This window comes from Triticum urartu, chromosome 3 (assembly GCF_003073215.2).
Source record: "Triticum urartu cultivar G1812 chromosome 3, Tu2.1, whole genome shotgun sequence".
Classification (NCBI taxonomy): Eukaryota; Viridiplantae; Streptophyta; class Magnoliopsida; order Poales; family Poaceae; genus Triticum; species Triticum urartu.
The window spans coordinates 377,824,925-377,840,567 of NC_053024.1; the positions used below are offsets into that span (position 1 = coordinate 377,824,925).

General features: G+C 48.1%; 1 long non-coding RNA gene across 1 annotated transcript; it reads left to right on the forward strand.

Moving 5' to 3' along the window:
- Positions 1 to 2,777: 2,777 nt before the first annotated feature.
- On the forward strand, positions 2,778 to 4,652 carry LOC125548382. Its single transcript, XR_007301056.1, has 3 exons — positions 2,778 to 3,412; positions 3,507 to 3,796; positions 4,594 to 4,652. It is a non-coding gene; the product is annotated as an uncharacterized LOC125548382 (long non-coding RNA).
- The last annotated feature ends 10,991 nt before the right edge of the window (positions 4,653 to 15,643 follow it).

Sequence of the window (15,643 nt, forward strand, 5' to 3'; positions counted from 1 at the left end):
GTAAGAATGAATTATCATCAATCTTATGTATTTCTCCAAGATCTTTCAAATTCTTTTCATCGTCGGTTCAACCTTTCTAATTTTCATTCCGGAGTGCCTCAATAAATTCATGGTGGTGTTTCTCATCGTCATTCTCGGATTTTGAAAGACCGAAGAGTTTTCCCTCCAAATCCTCACCCGTTCTTCCAAAGATTCATGGTGCTAGCTTTATGCCATCCTCTCATCATTGTTTTCGATTGTGAGAATTCTTTTCACCCATCCAGAACAATTTAGGAGTCTTTTCAGTTTGATTCTCCGAAGGCGATCAATTCAGGCTTATTCATTCTCGGCTTTCAACTATTGTTCTCCAAATCTTACCGGTGCATCATTCAAGTTTTCTCTAATCAGCTCATGATCTCTTCGTTCACTTGTATCAAAACCCCCTAAAGTATCTTCGGTCGTTATCCAATTCTTCCCGGTGAATTGTGCCTTTGCTACTTTCATTTTCAATTCTTACGGTGATTTGTTCAAGATTCCTCTTCCTATGTTCTCATATCAATTCATTCGTTTTTTTAATCCCACCGACGGATCGTTGAAGAGCTTTCTCAAGTTTGCGCCATATCCATCGTAATCCTTTCTACGAGAATAAGTAGTATGCCAAATCTGTTACTTGTCATCAATTTAAATTGGTGAAGGATAAGCATAATGTAATTCTTATTATTGTTTCATCTAGTAAATTCAATTCCTTATTTCGGAGGCTTATCAAAATTCTTGATTTCTTTTGTTCATCTTTCTTTTCCGGAGTTCCAAGTTTTCTCGGTTATATCATCGTGAAGCTCCATCTGTTCATTCAAAGGCTGCACCTTGTGTTTTCAACTTCTCTTTCTTTCTATTATCCTTTTATTACCGGAGTTCTTCATGGAGGCTCTACATGGTGGTTCGTCAAGGATCCTTTTCATTCTTCATTCGTTCATCAAGATTTCTCTTGAAGCTAAGATCTGCCAAGCTATACTCTAAAATAAACATGGTGCTCAACACATGTTTTGTTTTGAGAAGTTCAAGTATTATTCATCTTGCATCTGAAGTGCAATTCTTTCATATCTCATCTTTTGAGGTGGTGTTATGTCATTGTTGATAATTTCCCTTCGTGTTTCATGATTCACAAGTTTTTCAAGAGTGATATATCTAAATCCATCATTTTATTTTCGCTTAAGATATCTTTTCAATCCATCAATCTCTTCATTAGAGTTATATTGGGTTATATTTCACCTAAAGCTTTCCCTAAGGATTGTTGCTATTTATGGTGCTTATAAATGACCCAAGTTCTTCATTTATCCTCTCGGTGAAATAAGTTTCTCGTATCCTTGTTGATATCAATCCAATCTATTGTTTTCGTTAGTGGCAGAATTTCACCTCATAATTTTGAGATGTTTACCATAAGCCCACTACAACCTTATTCTTTTGTTGTTTAATTTTCAAAAACTCCATTCAATCCTTCGTTCTAAGGATTCCTTCAAATTCATTGGTGGTAGAAGTTATCATTTTCTTCTACTTTATTTCTTTCTTCCTGATGATCTAGCTCCTATTCGTTTGTTTTGGAAGCATTGTGATGTTTCTCTCTTCACTCATCATCTCGGTTTGTGAGGACCGTGTTCTTTTTGTGATTATCCATTTAACCGGAGTGTCATGCCCTCCTTTCAAGTTTTTGCAACTTAACAAGTTTTCCTTCTCCTTTCAGTCAGAGTGCTGTCCAAATTATATCATTCTTGTTCCTTCTCTATCTTGTTTTCAACCGGAGTGCTTGCATATACTTCTTGTCCATTGTAACCCTTTTCTTATGTCTTTCAACCCACAAGGTTCCCGTAATGTTCTTTGTTCCTCTTTTCTAACGGAGTCTTTTCAACTTTGTTCATCTTCATTGTATTCTTTCTTTCAATTTGGTTAACCTATCAAGGTTCATTGGTTTCACTCGTTTGTCAAAGAAGCAACTTAGTTTAACCTCTTCCCCTTCCTCTTTCATTTCCCTCCGGTGTCATCCTAGATCTCGACACGAGATCCTCTCGTAGTGGTGGAGTGTTGTAACGCCCCGAGACCGTTGCGCCAGGTGTCTTCCAGTTATTCGCTATCTTTGCCATGTCATTTGCTTGCGTGTTGCATCTTGCCATGTCATCATGTGCATTGCATCATCATGTTTTCAAAACTTGCATCTGTCCCGGCCTCCCCGTTCCTTTCGTTGTCCGTTCTGAGCCCAGACACACTTGCACGCGCCCGCGGCACGTTCGTAATATTATTTTATAAGTGGCCGGAAAATGTTCTCGGAATGGGTTGAAAGTTGGCGTGCGGTCTTATTATAGTGCAGGTAGACCGCTTGTGAAGTTTCGTCGCATTCGGAGCTCGTTTGATAGCCCAACCGTTAACTATAGCGGCACTATAGCCGGTCACACGTCGGACGTTTTCGGTCTCCGAAACCGTCGTCGGGCTGCACTCCTTCCCTCTCATCTCCACCCAACTCCTCTTCTCAATCCACCTAGTCCCAGCCTACCCCTCTTTGCGCAGTGCATAGACCCCTCTCGCGCGTCCGACACTGTCCCGAGCCCAACCCGGACAGTCGTCACTGTTGGATCTGGATCATCCTCAAACAGCTATAAAATATCTTTGTTTCTTATTTAGACTTTCCTAGCCTATTTATTCCTGACCGTTTGATTTTAATCGGAGGTTCCAAATAGCCCTAACCAAAAATCCTATGCTATAAGTAGAAGTCTAATCCTAGCCCTGTCCCATCGATCCATCTAATCCTCCCGCCGCCGCCACCCATGTTCCTCAGGAGCTTGTCCCATCGCCAACAAAATCTTCCCTCGGGATCCCCTTCACACCAACCAGAGCCCGCACCCATGTTCCAAATCCTCTCCGACCAACTCCCTCATCTTGCGTGCCCGACCAACCCACACACCTCGCCTGATCTCCGTTGCCTCGGCCGTGTGGCCCCGCCGGGCTGCCCGAACCTGTTGGAGTCGCCATCGTCGGCAGCAAGCCCGTAGCACCACCGGATCTAGTCCCATGCAACACCCTGCTCCCTGCATCTCTCTTTCTCCCAGCCTTCTTCTTCCTCCCCTGCTTTAATTCATCTCCATGTTCATTTGCTTCCCTGCTAGGAAACGAGTGAAGTCCCGTCGCCCTCCGTCTTCGTCGTAGCGCCACTAGACCAGCAGGTCCGTCGCGCCGCCCGTGCTCCTCCGCACTGGCGAACAACAGCAGGACCGCGCGACCTCCTCTGCCCTCTCCTCAAGCCGGCAGAAGCAGCCACTCCATCTTGTTGGTTTCTGAACAGGATGAGCCCTGTCCCCGCCACGAATTTGACCACCGCCGCCGGAGCTCAACCCCATGGCCTCCCCGCGGCCTCGCACGTCCAAGTTGCCGACGGCTACAACAGTAGGTCATGTCGCTGGCCTCCTCCCTACCTCGCTCGGTGCTCAGGCACCACCGCGCAACCCTGACCTCTCTCTCTCTCTGTGTGTTTGCTCGTACAGGGAGCCCGACATGGCATCCTTGGAGTGTTTAGACAGCAGTAGCGCCTCAAGCTCGTCCGCTCGGATCCGTGCTTGCGCAGCTGCCTGGAGCTCCAACCGCCGACCGGATCTACTCATCCCCGCCATTGCCGTGCCACTACACCGCCCTTGCAACTCCTGTCGTCCGCCGTTGATGTCTCTGTTTCACGCACACGCTGGTCAAACTGCTCGCTCGACCCCTCCTAGTCGCACGTTGACCTCCAACGCCCCCAAGGCCCAGCCTAGCATCAGATCTGGCCCAAGGCCGCTGGGTGAGGCCACACCCCAGCGCCCTCCTCTTGTTTTTTTCACCGGTTGGGCCAGTCAGATCCAGCCCGATTGTGTTTTTTCCAGTCCAGCGATTTTCCAAATTTTCCAGAGTTTTCTGTTTACAGAAAACCCCCTAGCTTTCATGCATATAATAACTCATGAACTATGCATCATATGTAAAAACTTTAAATGTGTAAAATGCTTAGAATTTTATCTAGTTTCATAATATCCAACTTTCATGCATGTTTGAAATGTTTAAAATGCTCTTTGTGTTTATTTTCCATAATGCCATGCTAAAATGCTTTAGTTCATATCTTAATAACCGTAGCTCCATTTTAAACAATCTTTATATGTAAATGGGGTAGAAAAATGCCTAGTTTAACATGGTGCACTCATCTTGCATGTTTAGCAACTCTAAAATACGGTTTAGGGCAGAACAGTACCAAATCTAATATACGCTCATGAGGATTTTCCGGACTTGTTGTATGTTGTTCCGGCCTCATTTAAACTTGCCTAGATAGGTAGTTTTCATTTGCTTCACCCCTTTCCATGTTAAGAACATTTAATATTGTTGCGTACATAAACAAGATCGAACTAAATAATCAAATGTGGTGTCCGGCAATATGCAACTCGTTGCATATTGAGCTCCACTTAATTTGTAGTATTGTTTGTGCACTTTGCCATGCCATGCCTCATTAAACCGGACATGCATCATACTTGGTTGTGCATCACGCCATGTTTATGTGATGGTTGTTTACCATGTTGTTTGCTTCTTTCCGGTGTTGCGTCTTCGGGTTAGTTCCGATAACGTCACGTTTGTGAGGAATCGTTCGACTACATCCGTTTGTCTTCTTGATGGACTCATTCTTCTTCCTTGCGGGATCTCAGGCAAGATGACCATACCCTCGAAATCACTTCTATCTTTGCTTTCTAGTTGTCCGCTCTATTGCCATGTCGCGCTACCTACCACTTGTTATATCATGCCTCCCATATTTCCATGTCAAGCCTCTAACCCACCTTTCCTAGCAAACCGTTGTTTGGCTATGTTACCGCTTTTGCTCAGCCCCTTATAGCGTTGCTAGTTGCAGGTGAAGATTAAGTGTGTTCCTTGTTGGAACATGGATATGTTTGGGATATCACAATATCTCTTATTTAATTAATGCACCTATGTACTTGGTAAAGGGTGGAAGGCTCGGCCTTATGCCTGGTGTTTTGTTCCACTCTTGCCGCCCTAGTTTCCGTCATACCGGTGTTATGTTCCTTGAATTTGCGTTCCTTACGCGGTTGGTTGTTATGGGAACCCCTTGACAGTTCGCTTTGAATAAAACTCCTCCAGCAAGGCCCAACCTTGGTTTTACATTTTCCTAACAACCTATACCTTTCCCTTGGAGTAATTAACCCGAGGGTCATCTTTATTTTAACCCCCGGGCCAGTGCTTCTCTAAGTGTTGGTCCGAACCAGAGCCACTTACAGCGCCACCTCGGGGAAACTTGAGGGCTGGTTTTAGCTGTACGTAGTGTTCATCCGGTGTTGCCCTAAGAACTAGATATGTGCAGCTCCTATCGGGATGTCCGCGCATCGGGCGGTCTTGCTGGTCTTGTTTTACCATTGTCGAAATGTCTTGTAACCGGGATTCCGAGTCTGATTGGGTCTTCCTGGGAGAAGGAATATCCTTCGTTGACCGTGAGAGCTTGTGATGGGCTAAGTTGGGACACCCCTGCAGGGTTTGAACTTTCAAAAGACGTGCCTGCGGTTATGTGGCAGATGGGAATTTGTTAATATGCGGTTGTAGAGAACTTGACACTTGCCTTAATTAAAATGCAGCAACCGCGTGTGTAGCCATGATGGTCTCTTTCCGGCAGGGTCCGGGAAGTGAACACGGTCTTGTGTTATGGTTGAACGTAGGTATTTTCAGGATCACTTCTTGATCATTTATAGCTTCTCGACCGTGCTTTGTTTCTCTTCTAGCTCTCTTTTGTGTATGTTAGCCACCATATATGCTAGTGCTTGCTGCAGCTCCACCTTACTGCCCTTTCCTACCCATAAGCTTGAATAGTTCTGATCTCGCGGGTGTGAGATTGCTGAGTCCCCGTGACTCACAGATACTTCCAAACAGTTGCAGGTGCCGATGATACCAGTGCAGGTGACGCAACCCTGCTCAAGTGGGTGCCTGATGAAGATCTTGATCGTTGTTTTGTTTCATTTCCTATTGATCAATAGTGGAGCCCAGTTGGGTCGATCGGGGATCTAGCATTTTGGGTTGTCTTCTTTTATTTTGGTTCCGTAGTCGGACCTTGATTGTATTCTGGATGATGTATGTTTAACTTGTTATTTGTGTGAAGTGGCGATTGTAAGCCAACTCTTTATCCCTTTCTTATTCAGTACATGGGATGTGTAAAGATTACCCCTCTTGTGATAGACCTACCATGCGGCTATGCCTCTAAGTCGTGCCCCGACACATGGGAGATATAGCCGCATCGTGGGTGTTACAATATTAGCAGGATGGTTAGACCAGGTGGTCGTGGTCGTGGTGGCCATGCCCCACCACCGCCTGAGTACATGGCTGGTATGATCCAACAGTTCGAGCTGAACCGCCAATTCATGGAAAATATGATGGCTCAGTTTCCTCGCCCAATATGAACCAGCAGCCAGTCCATGTTGTTTGCTTCTTTCCGGTGTTGCGTCTTCGGGTTAGTTCCGATAATGTCGCGTTTGTGAGGATTCGTTCGACTACGTCCGTTTGTCTTCTTCATGGACTCGTTCTTCTTCCCTGCGGGATCTCAGGCAAGATGACCATACCCTCGAAATCACTTCTATCTTTGCTTTCTAGTTGTCTGCTCTATTGCCATGTCACGCTACCTACCACTTGTTATATCATGCCTCCCATATTGCCATGTCAAGCCTCTAACCCACCTTTCCTAGCAAACCGTTGTTTGGCTATGTTACCGCTTTTGCTCAGCCCCTCTTATAGCGTTGCTAGTTGCAGGTGAAGATTAAGTTTGTTCCTTGTTGGAACATGGATATGTTTGGGATATCACAATATCTCTTATTTAATGAATGCACCTATGTACTTGGTAAAGGGTGGAAGGCTCGGCCTTATGCCTGGTGTTTTGTTCCACTCTTGCCGCGCTAGTTTCCGTCATACCGGTGTTATGTTCCTTGAATTTGCGTTCCTTACGCGGTTGGGTGTTATGGGAACCCCTTGACAGTTCGCTTTGAATAAAACTCCTCCAACAAGGCCCAACCTTGGTTTTACATTTGCCTAACAACCTATACCTTTCCCTTGGGAGTAATTAACCTCAGGGTCATCTTTATTTTAACCCCCGGGCCAGTGCTTCTCTAAGTGTTGGTCCGAAAAAGAGCCACTTGCGGCGCCACCTCGGGGAAACTTGAGGGCTGGTTTTAGCTGTACGTAGTGTTCATCCGGTGTTGCCCTGAGAATGAGATATGTGCAGCTCCTATCGGGATGTCGGCGCATCGGGCGGCCTTGCCGGGCTTGCTTTACTATTGTCGAAATGTCTTGTAACTGGGATTCCGAGTCTGGCCGGGTCTTCCTGGGAGAAGGAATATCCTTCGTTGACCGTGAGAGCTTGTGATGGGCTAAGTTGGGACACCCCTGCAGGGTTTGAACTTTCAAAAGACGTGCCTGCGGTTATGTGGCAGATGGGAATTTGTTAATATGCGGTTGTAGAGAACTTGACACTTGCCTTAATTAAAATGCAGCAACCGCGTGTGTAGCCATGATGGTCTCTTTCCGGCAGGGTCCGGGAAGTGAACACGGTCTTGTGTTATGGTTGAACGTAGGTATTTTCAGGATCACTTCTTGATCATTTATAGCTTCTCGACCGTGCTTTGTTTCTCTTCTAGCTCTCTTTTGTGTATGTTAGCCACCATATATGCTAGTGCTTGCTGCAGCTCCACCTTACTGCCCTTTCCTACCCATAAGCTTGAATAGTTCTGATCTCGCGGGTGTGAGATTGCTGAGTCCCCGTGACTCACAGATACTTCCAAACAGTTGCAGGTGCCGATGATACCAGTGCAGGTGACGCAACCTCGCTCAAGTGGGTGCCCGATGAAGATCTTGATCGTTGTTTTGTTTCGTTCCCTGTTGATCAATAGTGGAGCCCAGTTGGGTCGATCGGGGATCTAGCATTTGGGGTTGTCTTCTTTTATTTTGGTTCCGTAGTCGAACCTTGATTGTATTCTGGATGATGTATGTTTAACTTGTTATTTGTGTGAAGTGGCGATTGTAAGACAACTCTTTATCCCTTTGTTATTCAGTACATGGGATGTGTAAAGATTACCCCTCTTGTGACAGACCTACCATGCGGCTATGCCTCTAAGTCGTGCCCCGACACGTGGGAGATATAGCCGCATCGTGGGTGTTACAATATTAGCAAGATGGTTAGACCAGGTGGTCGTGGTCGTGGTGGCCATGCCCCACCACCGCCTGAGTACATGGCTGGTATGATCCAACAGTTCGAGCTGAACCGCCAATTCATGGAAAATATGATGGCTCAGTTTCCTCGCCCAATATGAACCAGCAGCCTGTCCAAGTGACTCTGCAGGATTTCATGCGCCTCAACCCAACTGTGTATCGCAGCTCAACTCAGCCTCTGGATGCTGATGACTGGCTCCGTGACATCAGCTATGAGATGGAGTCTGCTGATGTAGCCCCTGCCAGCTATGTCACCTTTGCTTCCTTCTTCCTGGAAGGACCCGCTGCTCAATGGTGGGACAACCATAGGCGTACTCTGCTGGTTGGAACAATCATCACCTGGCCAGACTTCCAAGCTGCTTTCCGTGCCCGCTTCATTCCTCAGGGAGTCATGGACCAGAAGAAGTGCGAGTTCCGCAGCCTCACCCAAGGCAACAAAACTGTGGAAGCTTACCAGCGGGAGTTTCTGGACTTGTCCCGCTATGCTGAAGAAGACATTCCAACTGATGCACGCATACAGGAGAAGTTCCGTGATGGCCTTCAAGCTGACATCAAGCTCACACTTCTAGTGCATGACTTTGCTGATTTTGCCACCTTGGTGAACAAGGCCATCAATGTCGGAACTGGTCCGCAGGAACACCAGAGCTCTCACAGGCGCAACCGTGACACGGGCTCATCTTCGGGCCCTTCCTCGCAGAAGCGTAGGATATGGATTCCCAACAGCATGTACCAGCCAACCGCACCTGCTCCAAGGCAGTCATATGCTGCACCGCGTCTGCCTCCCCCACCAACTAGGCAGCCAAGACTCCCAGCTCCACCACCCCGAGCTCCTGTTCCCACTCCCAATAATGGTCTCTGCTACAAGTGTGGTCAGCCAGGCCACCGTGCCAGAGACTACAATCAGAATCAGAATCAACTGGCCCTTCCCGCAGCTGGCCGTGGAAGCAACCAGCCTCGCAACAACAATGCCAGGTCTTATGGTCGTGTTCATGCCAACCACGTTGATCTCAACGAAGCTCAAGACCAGCCTGCTACTGTGATGGGTACACTCCTCGTAAATTCAGTACCAACATCCGTTTTATTTGATACAGGTGCATCACATTCATTCATGTTAGAGGATTTTGCATTCATGCATGGCATTAAAAGCGAAGATATGAACGCTTCGCTATTAGTACACACCCCTGCGGGCCAATGTCGGACTTCCATGATTTGCAACGACGTCCCCGTTGAAATCGAAGGACTGGAATTCCTTGTCTCTTCCATCATACTGAAGTCTTGTAGCATTGACCTCATTCTGGGAATGGATTGGTTGAAAGCGCATACTGCTTCTAGAGTTTGCGCCACTAAGGCCGTCCATCTGCTACATCCTTCCGATGAAATAATTACTTACCAGGCTCATCTGGTTCAAAATGCCGAGGCACGACTTTATGCCTTGAATGCATTGAACGCTGCACCACTCGAGGGCATTGAAAACATTCCCATCGTTCGTGAATTTCGAGACGTCTTTCCGGAAGAACTTCCAGGGATTCCCCCTGCTAGAGCTGTCGAATTCATCATCGACTTGAAACCAGGCACCACTCCTATAGCCAAACAACCCTACAAGATGCCGCCGCATGAACTCATTGAGCTTAAGGAGGAAATCGACAAATCTCTTAGCAAAGGTTTCATTCGCCCAAGTTGCTCTCCTTGGGGAGCACCTTCTCTCTTTGTTAAGAAGAAGGATGGGACAAACCGATTGGTCCAAGACTATTGACCTATTAACCAAGACAATATTCAGAACAAATATCCCCTCCCTTGGATCAATGATCTTTATGATCAACTAGCTGGTTCATCAGTGTTCTCCAAACTCGACTTGAGGTTGGGTTACCACCAGATCCGTGTTCGTGAAGAGGATATCCCAAAGACCGCCTTCGTGACTCGGTATGGATCATACGAGTACACCGTCATGTCATTCGGCTTAATGAATGCTCCAGCCACTTTCTCTCGTCTGATGAACTACATATTCATGGATTACCTCGACAAGTTCGTCGTGGTTTATCTGGATGATATCCTTGTATTTTCCAAGAACAAGGAAGAACATGCTGAACATCTTCGTCTTGTGCTGGAAAAGCTACGGGAGCATCAACTGTATGCTAAGTATTCCAAGTGTGAATTCTGGCTCCCCGAAGTAACCTATCTTGGGCATGTCATCTCCAAGGATGGTATTTCCGTCAACCCTGAACGAGTTCAGCCTATTCTCGATTGGACTCCTTCGAAGAATGTAGCGCAAGTCTGAAGTTTTCTCAGTCTCGCCAGCTATTTCCGTCGATTCGTCGAGAACTTCTCCAAGATCGCTAGGCCTCTGACTAATCTGTTGCATAAGGGCGTCAAGTTCCAATGGACAAAGAAGTGTCAGGAAAGTTTCCAGGCACTCAAAGACAAGTTGACTTCTGCCCTAGTGCTTGCTCCACCTAATACTAAGAAGGACTTCGTCATTTACTGCGACGCTTCCCATCAAGGATTAGGCTGTGTCCTAATGCAAGAGCGCAAAGTGATTGCTTATGCCTCTCGTCAACTGCGCCCTCATGAAGAAAACTACCCAGTTCACGACCTCGAGCTTGCTGCTGTCATTCATGCACTAAAGCAATGGTGACATTACCTTCTCGGTAATCATTGCAAGATCTTCACCGACCACCAAAGTCTGAAGTATCTGTTTACTCAGCCAGACCTGAACCTCCGTCAGCAGAGATCGATGGAGACTGTTGCAGACTTTGACGTGGGTATATCCTATACCCCAGGCAAGTCTAATGTAATGGTTGATGCCTTGAGCCGCAATTCTTACTACAACCACCTCCAGGTTCACAAAGTTCAGCCCTCGCTTGTGGAAGAATTTAGAAAGATGAACCTTCATATTGTTCCCCCTGGAGCACTCGCTCCCCCTCCCCCCGAGTTCCAAAAGATGAATCTTCGTGTTGTTACTAAGGGTTCTCTAAATACCCTGGCTATCGTACCAGATCTTGTAGATGGTATAAAGACTATTCAAGGTTATGACTCTGAAGTCCAGATGATTAAACGCCATCTCGCAGAAGGGAAGCCCTCATTCTTCACTATCACCGATGATGGCGCCTTGTACTTCAAAGGCCGCCTAGTGGTACCATGTTCGAGGAAAAACCTGATCAGACTAAAAAGGTTATGAAAGAAGCTCATGATACGCCTCTGTCCATCCATCCTGGTAGTACAAAGATGTACCAGGATATTCGTCAAAGATTCTGGTGGTCTAATATGAAGCAGGACATTGCTCATTATGTTGCTGAGTGTGACGTTTGCCGTCGTATCAAAGTAGAGCATCAAAGGCCTGCTGGAACTCTGCAACCTATCTCTATTCCTGAATGGAAATGGGACCATGTTGAAATGGACTTCGTTACTGGGTTTCCCAAATCGCAGAAAGGTAATGATGCTATTCTTGTCGTCATTGACTGGCTTTCTAAAGTTGCACATTTTCTGGCGGTCAAAGAAACAATCACTGCTAGGCAGCTTGCAACTCTCGATATGTCCAGAATTTTTTCACTTCACGGTATTCCACTGGTAATCAGTTCAGACCGTGGCAGCTTATTCACTTCAAGATTCTAGGCAAGTTTCCAAGGAGCTATGGGAACTCATTTGTCGTTCAGTACGGCGTTTCATCCTCAGTCGCAAGGACAAGTTGAACGTGTCAACCAAGTTCTCGAGGACATGCTTAGAGCTTGTGTAATTTCCTTCAGCAAGAAATGGGAGGAATCTCTTCTGTATGCCGAGTTCTCTTATAATAATAGCTATCAAGCTAGTCTGAAGATGTCCCCCTTTGAAGTGTTATATGGACGGAAGTGTCAGACCCCTCTGAACTGGTCAGAAACTGGGGAACGTCCACTCTTCGGTTCGGATATTATCCAACAGGCCGAAGAACAAGTCCGCATTATTCGTGAGAATCTCAAGACTGCTCAGTCACGTCAGAAGAGTCAGTATGACCGTCATCACAAAGACATGGTCTATCAACCTGGCGAAAAGGCTTATCTTTGAGTTACTCCAATGAAGGGTGCTCACCGCTTCGGGATCAAGGGCAAGCTAGCTCCTCGCTATATTGGCCCATTCACTATTCTTGAAAGGCGTGGAAAAGTGGCATATCAATTGGAGCTTCCGCCAAACCTTTCTCAGGTTCATGATGTGTTCCACGTGTCACAGCTCCGCTGTTGCTTTAAAGACCCAATCCGAGCAGTGGATCATGAAGTGCTCGAATTGCAACATGACCTCTCCTATAAAGAGTATCCGGTCCGCATTCTTGACCAAGCTGAATGCCGCACACGTCAGAAGGCGATCAAATTCCTCAAAGTCTAGTGGTCGCATCACTCTGAAGATGAAGCCACTTGGAAACGCGAGGATCGCCTGGGTGATGAATACCCCGCACTGTTTCCTTCTACCTGCTAAAATCTCGGGACGAGATTTCTTGTAGTGGAGGAGTTTTGTAATGCCCAGGTAATTAAGCTATAGTAATCCCATGCTAATGGTGCCAAGTCACCACGGTTACTGTTGTTAACCTTGCGATGATTCGAAACCGTTTCAAAATTCAAATTGAAAATAATGTCAACAATAAAAGTTTTCAAAAGTTAAAACAAAAATGTTCGGGAGGTGCCATATTTTGCATATGTAAATATGGTGTAATAAACATAGTTTTATAAGATGCATAAATATTTTAAATTGAATTAAAACAGAAAATAAAATAAATAAAAGAAAAGGAAAATACAAAGCAGAAAAAAGGAAAGAAACCCCCCGGGGCTCCGGCCTAGCAGGCCACCGGCCCAACTGGGCCACGACCCACCTGGCCAGCCCATCTCCTCTCCATAACCCCCACTTCCCCCAGTCCACCGACACCCCCACTCCCCCCGAAATATCTTCCCCCCCTCTCTCCCCCGATTGGATCGGGATCGGAGGAGGAGTCCGCCGCCCGGATCACCGCGCCGTCCATCGCCTCGTCGTCTACCCCGCCGGCCTGCCTCCCCCTACGCACGTCGTCCCCGACCTCCACCACGAGCACCATTGCCCCGTCCCTACTCCTTGCCGTGAGCCCCGACTCTCCTCTCCTCCCTTGCTCGCCCGCGCGCGCTCGTGCTCGCGCTCACGGCCGCGGCCTCGCCCCGCGCGCGATCGATGCCTGTCGTGCATCCGCTCGCCCAGCCGCCCGCGTCTGGACCGCGCCCGCAGCGCCCGCGTGCTGGAGCTCACGCCCCGTGCCGCCCTCGCCACACCGCGCCCCTGGCCCCTCCTCCTCTCACGCGCGCTCCCGCGGCAGCCACGCTACACCCCTGGCCGCCATGCGCCCACCGCTGCTCTCGCCGCCGCCGCACGCCGTTCCCCACGCCCTGCACCGCTGCTACGCCCGCACTCGCCGCTACTCGCCACCCGCACCGGCCTCGTCCAGCATCCGCCGCGCAGCGCCACCCGATGCTGCCCGCGCTTGCACCCTCGCCCCCTCGTGTCCGCTCCGCTTTGGCCGCCGCACTCCGCCACGTCGGCCTGCGCCCGCTGCTACCGGAACGCCCTCCCCCACATGCCGAAGCCCCTGGCCGCGCGGTGCCTCCCCCGACCACGCCCGGCCGTGTGCCGCTGCGCCCGTGTCTTCCCTGGCCTCGCACCGCTCCAGCTCCGCCACTCGCCGCCCCACTCCGACCTCCCTCGTCATACTCCGCCTCCCCACGTTGGTCGCCGGCCGCTCGCCGTTGCCCGCATCGCCGTGCCGGCGCGCCCGGTTCCGCACGGGCGCCGACGCCCACGCCCCTGTGCCCGCGCCCATAAACCCATTACCCGCGTGCCTGCTAGCCCCCCTGGGCCAATGACATGGGGGCACCACGCCCCTGAGAACGTTTAAAAAATAATAAAATAATAATAAAAATAATTAGTTAATTAATTAAAGAATTAATTAATTTTGATTAATTAAACTAAACAAATAATTAAACTAATTAAACATTAGTTACCTAATTAACCTAATTAGTTAATTAGCTAATTGAGTAGTCAATGACAGTGCGGCCCACCCCTAATTAATCCTGGTTAGGTTAATTAAAAATTGTTAATTAAAATATGACACTGACAGGTGGGACCCACACGTCAGGTTGACCAGTCAACCCTATTGACTGCTGACGTCATGCTGGCGTCATGATGACGTCAGCAAACACTATTCTGGATAATGTTAAATTGAAATAATTAAATAATTCCTAAAAATGATTTAAATCTTTTAAAATTAATATAAAATAAACCGTAGTCGGATGGAAAAACTTTGTACATGAAAGTTGCTCAGAACGACGAGACGAATCCGGATGCGCAACCCGTTCGTCCGCCACGCATCCCTAGCATAGCGAACTCGCAACTTTCCCCTCCGATTCATCTGTCCGAAAACGCGAAACACCGGGGATATTTTCCCGGATGTTTCCCCCCTTCACCGGCACCACCTCATACCGCGTTAGGGCACCCCTAGCACCGCTACTTGTCATGTCATGCATCGATATGCATCTGTTTGCATTGTATTCATTGTTTCTTCCCCCTCTTCTCTCCAGTAGACTACGAGGCTGACGCTGCTGCTGGTGCCCCGATCGACTATGCTGTTGACAACCCCTCTTTCTTGCCAGAGCAACCAGGCAAGCCCCCCCTTGATCACCAGATATCGCCTATTCTCTCTCTACTGCTTGCATTAGAGTAGTGTAGCACGTTACTGCTTTCCGTTAATCCTATTTTGATGCATAGCCTGTCATTGTTGCTACAGCTGTTGATACCTTACCTGCAATCCTAAATGCTTAGTATAGGATGCTAGTTTATCATCAGTATCCCTACATTCTTGTCTGTCTGCCATGCTATACTATCGGGCCGTGATCACATCGGGTGTTGATCACGGGTAAATACTATACATGTTGTGACTAAAGTCGGGTCGGCTCGTTGAGTACCCCCAAGTGATTCCGATGTGGGGGGCTGAAGGGGCAGGTGGTTCCACCCAGGTAGTGGTGGGCCTGGGTTCCTGACGGCCCCCGACTGTTACTTTGTGGCGGAGCGACAGGGTAGGTTGAGACCACCTAGGAGAGAGGTGGGCCTGGCCCTGGTCGGCGTTCGCGGATATGTCAACATAACACGCTTAACGAGATCTTGGTATTTGATTTGAATCTGGCCACTGGCCTATACACACTAACCAACTACGCGGGAACAATTATGGGCACTCGACGTCGTGGTATCAGCCGAAGCCTTCGTGACGTCAGCGACTGAGCGACGCGCACCGGATTGGACCGTAAGCCTGCTCTTGTATTAAGGGGGCTAGGTATGCTTCCGGCCGTCCTCGCAACGTGCATGTGTGAAATGGGCGATGGGCCCAGACCCCTGCGCGATATGAGTTAGACCGACGTGCTGACCTCTCTGTTGT